At 39.6% G+C, this 16,396-nt stretch overlaps 1 protein-coding gene across 2 annotated transcripts in view; it reads left to right on the top strand.

Annotated features, from left to right (window-relative positions):
* Positions 1-8,797: 8,797 nt before the first annotated feature.
* Positions 8,798-16,396, top strand: part of tnr (tenascin R (restrictin, janusin)) — a 157,943-nt gene continuing 150,344 nt past the window's right edge. The window contains exon 1 of one of the 2 annotated variants that reach the window (XM_069718325.1): positions 8,798-9,126. The gene's annotated coding sequence lies outside the window, so the exon portion shown is untranslated. The remainder of the gene's footprint in view (positions 9,127-16,396) is intronic. The other variant, XM_069718326.1, reaches the window with a different exon arrangement.

Here is a 16,396-nt window from a genome sequence, read left to right as displayed (position 1 = left end):
AAAAGTCAAATATTATTACCAGGGTTCAGTATTTAGCAACGATTCAAAGAATGTCATTGTTGATCAATTGGTCCACTACATTGATGATGATATATTTAACAGACATTCATGGTCGTGAGGGGATGGATGATTGACTTTGGTGATCACCTGACTTTGTCTTTTGTTGCCACCATAAGTTTAATGATTTTGGCTTTTACTGAACTACCCATTTAGTTGATGGATGAATTGACATGATATTTGATACACATATGCATGGTGCACTAAACTTTCACTTGTGCCACAATGAGATCCAAATTTATAATTTTGCATACAATTCCCTGATTGGCATGAAATTTGGTCCGGACATTCAAACTGTGGCTTTCCTACTCAGTTTATAGCGAATGGTCGCTCTGATCAATATTCATTTGATCAATTAAATGAGAGGAACTATCAAATAAGAAAAGGTAGCAACAGCTCTGCTACATTATAATCAGTGCAAACCAGACATACATTAATTGCATCATTGGTACACTCAACTACTGATGTTAAACAAAAGGAAAGCTTTATTGATTAAAGTGTGGGAGGCTTCTTCACCAGTCAGAACCCCCTGATTGTCCAGCCAATCGCACACATCTTACACGTTACATAGTAGTATGTAAACTCAGAGGAACAGGGCTGAATACCATTTCTTTTTTGATGCCTTTCCCTGCTTTATGATGAACCAAGGTTACATTCAGATCAGGGTTACTGCTGTTGCAGTGTTCTCTCAGGAAGAATGGCTGTCTTGAAACCTATAGAGTTTTTCAAATAAAATTAGATTCTCAAACTCTAGCTTTGTGCTGTTACTTTTTCCCCATATAGACTGAAAGCTGACATTTAACTCAGCCACTTCTCCACAGAAAATCAAAGGGTTTTCAATGCTAAGGATAACCACATTGATGATTAACAAAATGGGATTGAAAGCCTTATTTAGTTCAGCATCACATCCAATCTGAAGTAAATACAGACAGTGTTGCCTGGGGCTTTGCTATAAGACATGCAGTTGCATAAATACAAAAATATAACCTGTTTGACGACATGGTAGGAAGAGGAGTATTGGAAGCAACTGAGGACATGGGCTCAAGTGATTGAAATAATTTCTTACCATCAAATTTTCATGAAATTGTCCTCTATCAGGCCCGGAAATGACAATGATGCAATGAATGGCTGTAAAATATGGGAAATGTTGCTGGCATTGCATCCATGCATGTTTCTTGCAAGAGGTAAATCAAATGGAAACTCAGTGGAGCAGCAGTGAGCGCTGAATTCTGCACAGTGCAGCTTTATTGTGTTTTGCATGGAAATAGCTGTTTACAATATTTAGCATTGCTGTTGCTATTTGGAAATCGTGGATGTCATTTTTTGGCCCCAGTAGAAAAAACAATATTACAATGGCAGTTTATTTTACATACAACGGCAGATCTTATCCCCTGATCACATTACTCAGATTATCTTTGTGGTTATTAGTGTCTATGGACATCCTCCCAAAGACAGCTGATGCTTTTACTCTCAGGCTTTACTGGAAATTACTATTACATAATAAAATATATGCTCAATAAGGATGTTAAATTTGAATGAAGTCTTACCACACTGAATGTCGCTGGGAAAACAGTGCACTATGTCCAGCTCTAACATTAAAGAGCTTTTCACACATACATTCAGAGTAAACACAGAATTAAAGAAGATAAATTCATAACAGAAATCGATGAATGTCAGGATTTCGTGAGATACTTAACTGAAAATATAGGTCTATGTTTTCATAAAAAAACCTGAACATGATTGAAACATTTAAAAACTAAGAAGTGGTTGTTGTCTAATGTTACATAGAGAATTAAAGAACAATTGTTTTGTACTGAATTCTTAATTGTTCATGATTTATGTGTAAAAATGTGAGATGCTTTGGGAAAAAAAGGAGTCAGCAGTGTGAATAAAACCTGAAGCAAATTAGTGTCAGTAGATTATTACAGTATTTGTTCACAGTCGAAGATTTCCTTTGTCACTTTTTTTCAGGTTCAAGGACAAACATTTCAAAGTAAATTGTGTTCAAATCTGAAAATGTACAGATTATACAGTGCAGTAGGTGTCATTAGATCATGCTGTTAAATGTGTGAACGTCTTTGTTAACTTCATGAGCCGATTAGTGTAAACATTCATTGTTTCCCGGAACACGTGAAACAAAGCTTATATATTTGCAGCTGGGATTCCCAGTTATACCGTGTCATCTGTTTATGCAGAACGATGCAACATGTTTAAACACATTTTTTAAATTGAGCATCACATATTTATTTTTTACGTAAATAAAGAACATATTTTCATTATTTAGGGAGGCCAGAGAGTCTTTTACTCGTGGCTGCTGTTATTTTAACTCAAATTTAATCGAATTGCCTAGTTTTTTTTACAGAATCTCATTTTTTGTGATTACCCTTTTTATTTCAAACAATGAAGCTGGAAATGTAAAAAAAAATACAAATGATCGCTGTCACGATGATTGAAACATGCTTGTAACTTTTCTCACATTCTGTCAGGACGTGTGATCTTATAACCATGTCTTTTCTCAAGGTTTTCATGCCGAACACTTCTAATTAGCTCAGTGAGATGATCCCTGCATAAGCCAGCGAGTGATCTCCTACAGTCTGTTCATCAGCTGTGACAGCTAGCATCAGGTTCTCCTGCTATACCTGGCTAATGGCACCCTATGGATCTCTATCTAGGCCAGCGTCTTACCATTCTGCCCACATATTTGTTCCTACGCAAACTAACAATTATTATCTATCCTGTTTGTTGGAAAGCCTGAGGTGTTCTTGATTAATCTCCTGTGGTGAGAATATGCTTTGACTCCTGTGTCGTTTTGATGGTTGTCAACAGTTGAGTTGAGTGCATGCGTACAAATGTGTGCAACTTACTAAGAATAAAACATCTGCGTACCTCCTGGGTCCTTTCTTTATTATAACCTGACAAACACATCAACAACCAAATCAGGAACATTAAAAAAAACACATTTTTCTCCACTTCTGTTGTTCTGTTTGAGATTATTTTGTCTGCAGCTACGATTCACTGCGAGTACTTTTCCTTCACTGATGTGACACTTGGCCTGTTTAGTATCCACACAGCACAAAAGCAGGTTTTCTTCAGCAGTCCAGCATTGATCAGTTAGTGGAAGTCAGTGGTCAACTAAACATTGTGTCTGACTTTTGCTAACTTTTAACATTTACAACACAATAAAAACATCTGGCCTTCAATTCTTAAAGAACCTCAGTGTTGACCTGTACATGTGTTAATAATAAGGAGCTTTACAGTGAAGTGCCATACTGCACATGGGCTCCTTTGTGGACAGCTTTATGGCTTTCATTCAAAAGAATTAATCCAAAAGAAAAAAAAGTACACTTTGCCTTCATTAAGGTTGGCACAAAAAGCTTCGTCGTAGTAAGGCAAGAGAGAAAAGGTTTTCAAACAGGAATAAAAAGGGGGGGGAAATTGCTTCTATCACTTAACTTGAAACTGCACGGCAATCTTTATGTTGTACATGACAGGGCTAAAGGAACAAACTGTGGTATCGGCTCAGAAAGCGCCCACAAATTATAAGGTTGGTGGTTCAATCACCAGGGCAACACAGAGGTGCAGTGGTTAACACTGCCATCTCACAGCAAGTGGTTGTCTGTCTCTCTGTGTTTGCCCTGTGATGGACTGGCTACCTGTCAAGGGTGAACCCCATCTTCACCCAAAGTCACCTTGGATATGCTCCAGCCCCCTGTGACCCTGTTCAGGATAAAGGATAATGGATAATGGATGGAAGGGTTCCTCCTGTCCACATGCTGAAGTGTCTTTGGGCAGGACCCTGATTCATAAGTAGCTCCCAGTGTCAGGTGAGCACTGAGTTTTACATACTGTCTCACACACCATCACTGGTTTGTGAGTGTGATTGTGTGAAAGGGTGAGTGGTAGGCAAAATTGCAAAGCACTTTCTGGACCAGTGAGGTAAAAAGCTGCTATATACAATAAGTTCATAAATGTGTATGGAGTAAACAACAAACCCCAGTGCAATAACACTAAAATATTGTATCATCTCATGTTAGTTTTCAGTTTTTTTTTTTTTTTTTAGGTGTTTATGTAGAACTGACAACAAATTAGTTAGATATACCACACTGGGTATATTTAACAAGTGAGATGCTCTGGCATTCTTCACAGACGATTCATTTTAGCTGCTCTTTGCTGGAGGGATTTTGTTGCTCTGTTTTCAAGTCCGGCAACATAGTTGACCAGGTCATAGTTTTCTTTTTTTCCTCTTTAAAAACTCTTGTGTGATTGTTTCAATGTGTTTGGGGATTGTTTTCATATTGGAATATTAATCTCTTGACAAGCTTCTTGAGACAGGGAGTCATCTTTTTCATTTAATACTAACTTCCGTATTGTCAGCAATAGTTTTCATCATGACATTGTCTGTAGAGGTAGTCTTCATGTGTCCTTGATGCTGTCTGAGCAGTCAGAAACACCACTTTCCACAGGTAATTATTGTACCAAATCAGAGAAGCAGAGATCTGTCTGGTTTTCGATGCAAGATTGCGTAATTAGCAAATTGTGTATGACTTAATTTTTTAAGTATGACCACTGTGCCTGTTATATGTGATATTAGAGCACACATTACAACACTAAAAGTAAACAAAAAATAATCAAGTCATCCTTGTTTTTCATTTGAATACAACAACTAATGCACCCTTGGTTATTGCATTCAAGTGTGACTACACAAAGGACCAGATATAAATAAAAGACAAAATTCAAACTCCTAAATAATGGATGATATGAGGGGAAAGTCCTTGTATCAACTTTCCTTAAAAATATTTTTGTTTACCACTCAAACATAATTAGAAGGGAAAGGCAAATAACAACAGGTTCATATGATTTTCTTAGAGCGTTTTAACTTCTTAAAGTGAAGGTTGACTGTATGCATAGAGTTGAAGTAAAATCAATTGTGTAGATTTGTTTTAACATGTTTTGGAAACGTTTGGAAAGCAGAAAAATAAAAATGCAATACAACTATTATTCTTGAGCAATTTTGTATTACACTTCACACATATTTTTTTCTTTTACTTTAGGACCAGTGACATCCGTACTGTCAAAAAAACGATTATTATTGAAGAATAGAAAAACTGTAAACCAAATGTCTAACACATTCTGCACGTTTGAAATATAATCTGTTTCATCATATTATCTATTTGGCGGTGGAGCAGTGGCCAGGGATATGCTGTGGGGGCGACCCCTCTACCTGATCCAGCACCTTTACTTTAGCATTAGTACATCTATCTTGCTGCAACATTTCTTCCAGTCATCGGTGGTTTCACTTTGACTTAGGGGTGGGCTCATTCGACATTACTGGAATAAGATGTTTTTTGTTACTTTGATGCAGCTTGATATGATCATTTCCCTCCTGACAGACTGTTGAGGTGTTCACGTTGTCTGGGGTGAGTTTGGTTCAAAATGAATGTTTAACTCAGGTGAGCTCATGCCAACGTTAGCGCTTTTGTGGCACACCCAAAAATGTGACCACATTTATGATTTAATTTTGTCATTGTTTATTTTGAAACGATTTGAGATGTAGAACATGACCGTAGGGATTTAAGTACTAATTACAGAACGTAATCTAAACATATGAAACGTACAGAGGGACAGTAAAGAATTGCAGCGCCTCAGGAGGAACTGTGGACACCGGAGCAGTTGCGCGCAGGGTGTGACGCTCACTCCTCAGATGCAATCTGGAAGAAGAACTGTCTTCATTGCTGCTGAACTTTACCCGTGTCCTACAGGTTAGTACTGGTGAAAACGGCCAATGCTCGCTCTCGGGAAAACAATACTGCATGTGCACGCTAATTTTGTAAGGCTTTGTGAAGTTATTTTGAGCGTGAAAGCGCAAATATGTAGTTTAGTAAACTAGCTGCCACGCCGCGGTAACGCGCGCCGTTTGTACCTGAGTGTTGTCTGGCAGGGATGTCTCTTGACTATCTACTTTCATAACCAGACTTTTGACACTTGTACATTTCAGAGACAGTAGGAGACTGTAAAAGAGACTGCTGCAACACACACAGCGGTGTTTATGTTGAATGTTGTTTTTGAAGTTAGGAATAAGATGCAATCTGGAAGAAGAACTGAACACCTTCTGTCTTCATTGCTGCTAAACTTTACCTGTGTCCTACAGGATATTCATTTTTGTTGCTGTGGTACCATTCCTGGGACTCCTAACACTTTTGGTAGACTTAATTGCACCATGAAATATATCCTGCCAGCACAGTCATCCTGAATTACTTGCATGCGAGTAATCAAATCGTGGACTGCACTTTAATTGTTAATTGGCTAATAGTATTCTGAGAGTAGACAAGCCTCACTAACCCAAAGGTAGTTAAATAACACCAACTTCGCTTCTGAACCTGTTGTCAACATTAGCAAACAGCTAGCAGTCAGTGACTTGGCATATTTGATACTTATTCCAGTTCAGATTTTACACAGCCATAAATGTGTTTATTTAATGTTTTATTGGTTTTGATCAGCCTCAATTTATTATTAACTTAACACTTACTCTATGCTGTAACTGAGCCGCCAAGTGCCCTACAATGGTAAAGCCAGCCAGCCAGCCATTTTCGTTGTGCCTAAATTAGACGGACTGTGAGCAAGGCAGACGTCCTGAAAGATACATACACTCATGGTAGTGTAATCATAATGAGGACCTCAGTGGGAGGCAAAGCTATTTTAAGATCAATATAAATGGAAAGTATTGTAAATATACGACGATACCTATGAGCGAGGCGTGGTCCTGAAAGATACATTTAAGTAGTGTAAATATTATTACAAGGTCCAGATAAAGTCCAAATAAGGTCCAGATATATTGATAGAGAAATGGAGAGATAGATGCACTGTATCTCTTGACCTTGGAGGGGATTTTGAAGTATGATTTCTACACGTTGGTGCAGGACAAGGTCGGGATAAAGTCAAGATTAAGTCCAAATAAAGTCCGGAGTACGAGCCGTCTGGTGACCTGCCAGGACTTTTATCTGGAGAGAGACAAATCAGTGATTCCCTGCAGCTGTGCCGATTAAGCCTCTTCCAGGCACCTTTCTCTGAACCACTCCTCCAATCAGTGCCTCCTGCAGCTGAGCCAAACCACGCCCCACTACCACAAGTACACGTCTATGAACTTTGACCTTTCACATAGAAAATACTCAAAAGGTTGGTTCCTCGTTGTCATGGAATTTGCTTGCTAACATCTTCTTCTATGACTGATTCCACTTTGGTGACTTTTCACTGCACCAACCCGGACAAATCATTCTTCAAAGTCCCCTCCATGATCAAAAGCTGCAGTACATTTCTACCAACTGTGACATTCCACCAAACAAATTCCTCAAGAGGTAAGTTCCTCGTTGTCATAGCATTTGCTTGCTCTCTTTTCTATGACTGGTCCTACTTTGGTGTCATTGTACCGAACCAACGTAGAGGAATCCCACTTCAAAATCTCCTCCCAAGACAATGAAACACATACTTTTCTCTGAACTTTGACCTTTCCCCCCCAAAAAATTCCTCAATAGGTGGGTTCCTCGTTGTAATGGCATCTACTTGCTAATATTTTATTTTATGATTGATTACTTGTCGCTGCACCAACTTGGACAGATCACACTTCAAAGTACCCTCCAAGATCAATAGATATAGTACATTTCTGTGAACTTTCACCAGGAAAATTCCTCAATAGGTTAGATCCTTGTTGTCACGTGATCTGCTATTGTCTTCTATTACTGGGCCAAAGTTGGTAAAATTTTATGAAGCTCATCACTTAGGATGACTTACTATCATCTCAAAGGGTTTTCATTTTTGTTTCTGTACCGAGGGGTATTTTGTCACATTTTATTCTTACTCTGTCACCACTTTGTAATTTGGTTTAGATATTGTATACACGTTTATCAAAGTTAATGATGGGTACACTACACGAATGGAAGTAAAAACAAACAGTACGTACAGAGTAAAATGTCTTAAACAAATGCCAATTGCCTTTAAACACTTTGCTCAAAAGCACCCTGACAATTGAAGTCAAGATGTGTTAGTTATTCTTTCTCCTAACTGAAAAAACATTCCCGGTTATAAAACTTAGAAATCATTTCTCAAGAATTTATAAGGTTTTGTTCGAGATTAGCTGTTCTGGGGTGAAGATTTTTCTAGTTTTCTCAGTTTTATATCTTAAAAATGTAAACGTAACATTATCGTGTTTTTAAATACTGGTCGGACTAAACAGCCTTTACTTCGACCTTTAAAGAAATGGAAATGGAATTTTTCAGCATTTTGTGGGATTTAAAAATTAAACAAGTAATTATTCATTAAAAGAATGATCTAGAGATGAACTGATAGTGTAAATAACCATTCGCTGCAGCCTTAGTCAGTTCCCTTGTATTGGTGTTATTTTAATGAGAAGTTTCTAATCCTGCTTTTTTTTTTTTTTCTCTACCTGACGTCGGGTCACACTGAAATCCTCGAGCAAATTCACAACACAGCTTCACACTCTGGAAAAATTAAATCGCGTCTCTCGGAGCTGCATGGGGAGAATTCAGCCACTAGAGGCTGCTCTAGCAAAGACACAGATATATAGATCAATATTGAGAGAGAGAGAAAGGTACAGGAATCAATGCAGAAAGAGCAAAAAAGGAGATGGTGAGACAGCATGCAGTTCTGCTCAGCAAGACGGAGTGACGGAGTGAGGAGATACAGGGGGTGAGCATCACCACAACTGACAACCCGGAAAGAGAGAGAGAGAGCATCTCAGCTCACTAGAAAGAGAGAGAGAGAGAGAGAGAGAGAGAGAGAGAGAGTGGAGCACCACGTTGCCCATCCTCATATTTCCCTCTGCAGCTGCGAGGGGCAGACTGAGCGGTGGAGAGGAGAGAGCGCATCTGAGTCTCGTGGAAACAGCAGGACCACGTACCACTTGGCCGAGAGATCGATGCACTTACACCGAGCCACACAGGAAGGTTGAGCAGCCCGTAGGACGTCCGTGCACTGCCACAGAGAGAGAGAGAGTGAGAGGGGGAAGAAGATTACCCAGGGCCAATTTGAAAGCTTTCAGCTGGTCACTCAGAGCAGGTGAGTTAACTTGTACTTGTGTGGAGCGGGGACGGATGTCCGGCAGGTATATTCTGCTTGTGACAAGTGTGTGTGTGTGTGTGTGTGTGTGTGTGTGTGTGTGTGTGTGTATGCGCGCGCGCGTGCGTGTGTGTGCGCACGTGTGTGAGCGTGTGTGTGTCTTGTATCTCCACTCATGCACAGTTGTAGATTTATTCACTTTAAATTTGTGCTGCTTGTGGCCTCTTTGTGCATTACTTGGAAGACAGTGTGCATTACAGTCATGTAGCCAGGTGATTAACTTGGGATCCACAGTATCAATCAAGCCCTTATCATGCTGAGCAGAGGAGCACCACAATAGTTGCTTAACGACCCCCCTCACGCTGGTTTGTGTGTTTACGTGTGTGTATGTGTGCAGGTGTAGTTCAAGCGTGTTGTGGAAAGTGTCGTAACAGGTGAAACGTGCCTGAATAGCAGCCACTTGAGCAATTTAATGAGAGTCATTATAAAAGCTTTCTTTGAGAGAATTAATTGGAGGGGTTGATGCTGTTGAATGGAAATTTGTCACAAGTGTCATGAAATGTATGTTTGTTTAAAGCCACTGTTTTATTTCTTTAAGAGACAATTTATTGTGCTCGTTAAAATAATTATTTTGTTTACAGCTGAGTCCTAATGAACATTAAGAAAATCGCTTCAAAACAACAATTTGCCTCATTTATTATATAGACTCTGGTAGTTAAAGGAAACAAACGCAACTGGTGCCTTTTTTGTACAGTAAATTTGATAAGATCCTATGTTAAATGTATGATTTAGGTACTTTTAAACTCATCAGCTAAGTTGATTGTAAACACCGTTGGAGTTCTTTTCAAAGTTGACCCAATTCAACTTCTGCATGGGGAAATAGTGCATTCAGCCTTTCCAACAGTGAATGTGGTCATCTGTCAAGTGCCTCTCGTACTGTGACAGTTATTAAAAAGCTTCTGGACCATTTCTTTCTTGGGCTAATTAACTGTCTTTCCTGCTCAGATAATTCAGTGTTTCAGCAGCACCGACTTATTATGAAACACGTTGACATTTAGAAAGCCGGTCTATATGGGCACCATCTCTGTGCGCTCTTGTTTTGTACCTGGCTTGGAAATACCATGCCCTGCTCTGTGTATCCCACCATCTATCTGCATGTGCCTCCATTCCTCTTTCAGTCCTCTCCTTTTCCTATAACCCCCCCTCCTCCCGCTTCCCCCCCTTTTCCCTCCATGTTATCCGGTGAAGGTTATAGCCATATATCGTGTAGGTTTAATTTGTCAAAGTCTGCCAGACACATTGTCCATGGACACCACGGGAGAACAGGTTGGGGGGGATTCAGTTCAGTTAGGTACTGACACAGCATTGAAAGCAGTAGTGATATATGCAGCACTGGAACTGACAAGAGAAAGAGAGTGACGGGACTGACAGAAAAAGGCAGATGCTGTGAAAAAGGGAAACGCAAGCAGAGAGAATCCTACAATTTCAGTTTTCTTGTGGACACAGAAACTGAGAAGTACATTTTTTTTTTCCATGACTGTGTGTAGGCTGCGAACAGGCAGGCTCGAGGTTATCGGTCTTTGGATTCATCATTTCTCGCACAGAGCTTGGCTTTCCTTCTCTCCCATGTGGGTCCGGTGTCATTAAGCTGAGACACCAAATCTGAGAGATCACTTTCACTCTCTCTTTCTCTTCCTGGTTGCACACGGACTCTCTGTCTTTGTCTTTACCTCTCACTGGCTCTTTATCTGTTCATTGCTCACTCTGTCTGTCTTTGTCACATACACATTCAGAAAAACACACACACACACACACACACACACACACACACACACACACACACACACACACACACACACACACACACACACACACACACACACGGAGGAGACATCCATATGAGTGAAACTGCTTTTACGGAGGCTGCTGCTCATAAAACACGCATCTCATTGAATATAGAATGAGATTATACAGAAATTGTGTGATTGAAATTCAAATTAAAAACAGATTATTACACTGTTGCTCTAGTATTACATTTTTACTATTCGTTATAGTGAAGAAAAATGTTCTTTAGAGAACCGTTGGAAGATTACGGAAGGACGTAAATTACAGATTCGACTGTATATTGAAGATTCATGGAAACATAATATTTTACTGACTAGAAGAAATGCAAAATTATACAAATGGTTTCTTTCATTGTTTCCACTTTTCTGGTTGCATTTGTTGAGAGTCAGTTTGGGTAAGAGGCTGTGTTTGGTGCTTGAATTGCAAATGTAAATTGTTTCTATAAATTGCTTAAGGAGCAGGTGGTATTTGTTCAATTTTTCTCACATTCCCTCTGTCAGGATTATCCCCACAATTGTCCTTTCTCTGTCTCCAAGTCACTCACATTTATTAGAGTGCCAATGGGCAGCTGAACAAGATTGCAATCGTCTGTGTGGTAATTAATAATTTACATAATACTTAGTTCTGGGGGAATTTTATTTTCCTCTGCGCCAGTGTTAATTGTGTTAGCTAAGGAACCGTCATTACTTATCGTTAGGCAGACAGTTAAATGTGGACATATCCATCTTTCATTATCGACTGCTTCATCCATCACACAACGCACAGATTTAAACACTGTAGCAGAAAATAAACTGCAGAACGGAGATAGAAATCTTCATTCTGTTGTAGTTCAAACACTTTTATCCATCGCACAAACAAGGTTTCCTTTCTTGTTTGGTAATTAGATTAGTGCTGTTGTGGTTCACAAGCAGGCACCTGGAATTTTTACTGTTACATTATAACGGAAGCAATTCTCATAACTTAATGCATGCGTTGTTCATTTTTACTTGCACAATTTTTTACATTACACACACTGAGTTACATCATTTAACGGCTTAAAAGGGATCCATGTGGAAATGGAGCATTTTTCTAACCTCCTACCTCTGGTTTGTCTCTTCAAGAATCACCCCAGTGGCCTCCTGCACTATCATCTCAGTCTGTGTGATGAATCCTGAGTAGACTGCTCTGATTCATGTTTTAAAGGCAGACAAGCCAGACATTTGTTGCAACAAATATGTGAACTCTTATGTTTCTTTCTTACTCTTTCCTTCCTTTTTCTTGTTTCTGCTCCCTGTTGCTTGTGTTCTCTCTTTCACGCTCCCCCCCCCCCCATGAGATTATTCTTTACACAAAAAAATGTAACTCAATCTAACATTTACATGCAAATTACTGTGTTCATCACAATATTTATCGGTGTTATCTGAAGCAACTTACTCATGTTTGCTTTGGGTTATATTTACATTATCTCTCTCACTGTTCTCTGTTGGCTGGTTGAAGTGAGCAGTGTGTACCCCGAGCTGAAAATGAAAACTTTACAAGGGTCAAAGCTAAAGCTGACCTGTACGGAATTATGCTCTCGAGTGTCTTCATTTGTCAGTCACATAAAACATGTTGCTCAAAAACTGGTCGTCATGCCGCACAGTATGTAGAGGCAGATAAGGATCCTGTTTTCCCTTCTCTGCTATGCATCTGTTTGAGCGGCGTACCTTCATGGCTAATAAACATAAAACTGCTACTGTAGGCAGAAGGGATGTGCTGCTTTCACTGAGCTCTCTGAACCCGAATTTAGTTACCATAATAATGAAGGTGGAAATTGTCCTTTACGTCTGATCTGACTCGGGCTACTTGTGGTTGTTCAGTGGTGTTTCTTTTACCCCATCAATAAGGTTTGGTAGAATACAGACATTATTTAGCGACAGCTGATATGACCTGTCACCGGCGATGTTTGTCATTTTAACTGGTGAAGATCTGAGCTACAAATGAGAAGCTGCTACCTGCATGTTCTGTGCACTAGTCTGCGCTAACAACAGAGAAAATATAACAGACTTGTCTCCGCCGGAGTTCTGTGTATTTTGAATGTGTTTATTTTAGTTGTTACGGATTTATTAAGAATATTCCGGAATTATAGATCAGTGTTTTTCACCTGATGACAAATACTGAAAATTGGTTTACTAGCACACATTACATTACATTACATTACATTTCATTTAGGTGACGCTTTTATCCAAAGCGACTTACAATAAGTGCATTTCAACCATGAGGGTACAAAACCCAGAACAACAAGAATCAAGGAAATACAATTTCTTCAAGAAAGCCAAGCTACAAAGTGCTAAAAGTAAGTGCCATTTTAAGCGCTACTAAAGTGCTACCTATTCAAGGTAAAGTCGGAAGAGGTGTGTTTTTAGTTTGCGGCGGAAGATGTATAGACTTTCAGCTGTCCTGATGTCGTTGGGGAGCTCATTCCACCATTTAGGAGCCTCTAACAGCACTTTGGTTTCCCAATACCATTTTCAAGCTGCTGTTCATTTTATTTGCCGAGTTTGAGATTTAATTGATTTGCTTAAGGCTGCACTACCCTTTTCGATGTTATGTTTTCTTTTACTCAAAATGTACTTTTCCTCCGTGTTAATGAAGGCTGAGGCAGTTAAAGTAAACGTTGGAGACAACACCAATGGTTAGCATCGCATCTATTCACTGTTGATCTCTAAACCACAAAGCACTTTATTAACTGAGGACGGATGAATGTGCCAATTATGCTGATCTTATAGACACTCCTCTGTCTGACTGCCTCGGGTCTCAGACAGCGCAGTGTGTGAGCATCTCTCCTCAAATAAAAAATAATAGACAGAAGGGCTGATGGAGGAGCAAGTTTGCAGTATTTGCAGGCTGGGAATGCCTGATCCAGCGAGATGTAGTAAATTTCACATATGCAGCTCTTGAACAGTGTATAGTGACAGTGCTGAGCGTGGGAAAAACAGGAATCGATCGCAGGATGTCCAACAAAGCAGCTCTGTGCTATATTCTGAAACACTGACGAAAGGAAATGTATATATTTTTTTAGCTATTTTGATGCCCTCTAATTTAACAACTCCCTTGATTTATGCTGTAAAAATGGTCAGAGGTGCTTAAATATAAATGGATTATATATTGCAAGTGATTTATAGAAACAGGAAAGGACCTTGGATTGTTATTTTTAAGCCAACTGTGTGTAAAACTGAGTGAAGAGAGGCAAAATGACAAGGCTGATAAGATCATAAAATGTGTGGAGAAATGTGAACGGGCCACTTGAAATAATGTGCGTTAGATAGGAGAGCTTTGCAATTGAGTGGAGGGGAGATCTTTTTCCTTTCCTTTCCATCTTGTACCCATAAGGCAAATTTCCCACATGGGACGACACAGTTGAACTGATAAGCCTCTGATTTATATTATATCATAGAGTGCGGTAGAGACATATCCACCTTGGTCTTTATATTTCAATCTGTGAAATCGCAGACATATAAATTGCTTCTTTTTCTGCTGTGCTTCAAACAGAATCCAAAGAGTTCAGAGTTCAACTGAGTGTTCTTGTTGGGTAAGTATCGCAGTTTCCAGATTCTACGGCATAAGGAGCTGCATTATGAAATACAGTCTGCAGCCAAATTGTGCTTTCTCTTTTTCTTCTTCTTTTTTTTTTTTTTTTTACAAGTGCCCGCCTTATGAATCTTATGGGAATATGCTCGAGAGGTTTTATTTTTATCCCCCCCATCTTCCAGTTGTCCCCAGCGTTGAGAGTAGCTGGGCAGGCCACATTAATGATCCTCATTAGCCAAGGAGCTTGAATCCAAACTGGAATTCTTCCACCTCAACTGCTACTTAACATTTGGTGTTCTTCTCCCTCCCCTGTCTGTCTCTCTCGCTCTCTCTCTCCGTCTCACTTTCCATCTGCACATCCCCCTCTTTCTGCGAACAGCATCATTTCCCCCCCCCCCTCCTTCTTGGTCTCCCTTTCGCTCTCTGACTCTCCTCCTTCTCCCACCTCACTGTCTGCTCTGGGAAATAATCTATAAAGGTCTTCCATCTCTTTCAACCTCCTTCAAAGGTGTATTTTTTAAGGTATTTACTGCACAGTGCAAGTCCCTGGGTGCTGGTGTGTACCTGCTTGTTGGTGCTAGTGCATGTGTGTGTGCGTGTGATCATGTATGAGCGCATTGCTGCGTGCATGTCCTGCGAGGAAAAGAAGTGTTCCAGATGACCTCTGATACTAGTCGCTTTTTCTCCCCTACTGTGAAGTAAAAAGCTTAAAGTTCAGGCGTGAGCCCCCTCCAGGCAGCCTGTGAAGGATGTTCAGATATACAAACATATCGGCTCAAGAGACACCTTTAGCTGAAGGGTAAATATGCTCTGGCTCTGTTTATACAACAGCTGTGCGGCAGTGAAAGGCAGACTTTTTGATACTGTTGTTTGATTTCTGAACTTGTACGGTCCAGGCTGCTACACTGCATCATTTTGATATTTATTTAAATATCCTGGCTTTATGTAACCTTTATTTAGGAGAAGTCACACTGCTCACTGAGGAGGGGTAGGTGGGGGGGGGGAATGTCCCCTAAAATGTGCCCTGAATACATGAATTAAACCAGAGTACAGGTTCTCTGTGTTCTGTGCTGTGTAGAATTTGTATTTTGGGAGAAATTTCCAATTGCAAAGTCTCATTGATGGAGGAAAAGGTGAAAGAAGTACAATTCTGCAGAAGGCCTAAATTATAAAGGGTGTTGCCTCAATTGTGAAGCTCTTTAAACTTGACATTTTGAACAAATGAATTAAACTTTTACTGAATATACTCAATTGATAAAGTAGTATTGACAAACAAGTTATAAAACATAAAATAGAAAGATAAATTCCTTTAATGGAGCTGGTACTCATTATTTCAACAACTAAATGATCTGATCAGTCGATTAATCAGTGTAAGAATTGGGATAATTACCTTAAATAAGTTTACATTCACATATGAATGAGATGGTTCACGCCGCACACTCCCCTCTGATTCTAATTAACCTAATAAACTGGCAACATAAAAACAGACAACCTATATTCATAAACTCTCAGGTCTGCATAAAAATATCTTCCAAAGTTTGGCACGGAAGAAGACCTGGCGTTTTGATTTTTCAGTATGTTGGGGAGAGGCAAACTCTGGAGTGAGAAGAGACGTCTTTTTGATGTTTTGAGTGCATCATCCAGCGTGGAGAAAGAACACAGCGTGGAAAGCCTTGCAGCCAAAGCTGTTTTTAAATCTTTGGTGGCAAGTCCAACCCAAGTTTCCCAAGTCAATTGAAACCAGTCCAACACTTGTCAAGAAAACTCAAGTCTTCGTAAGCAAGTCGTCTGGTCTCTGAATAGTGATCATCAAAATACACTTCACTTGAATATTTTCCTTTTAGAGCTGTGTTAGCAGGTGACCGGGGACTTAAAT

The sequence above is a fragment of the Brachyistius frenatus genome, unplaced genomic scaffold (genome assembly GCF_029030835.1).
Source record: "Brachyistius frenatus isolate BFR_SWC_R1_liver_20210118 unplaced genomic scaffold, ASM2903083v1 Contig_190, whole genome shotgun sequence".
Classification (NCBI taxonomy): Eukaryota; Metazoa; Chordata; class Actinopteri; family Embiotocidae; genus Brachyistius; species Brachyistius frenatus.
This window is presented reverse-complemented; position numbering and strand designations above follow the sequence as displayed.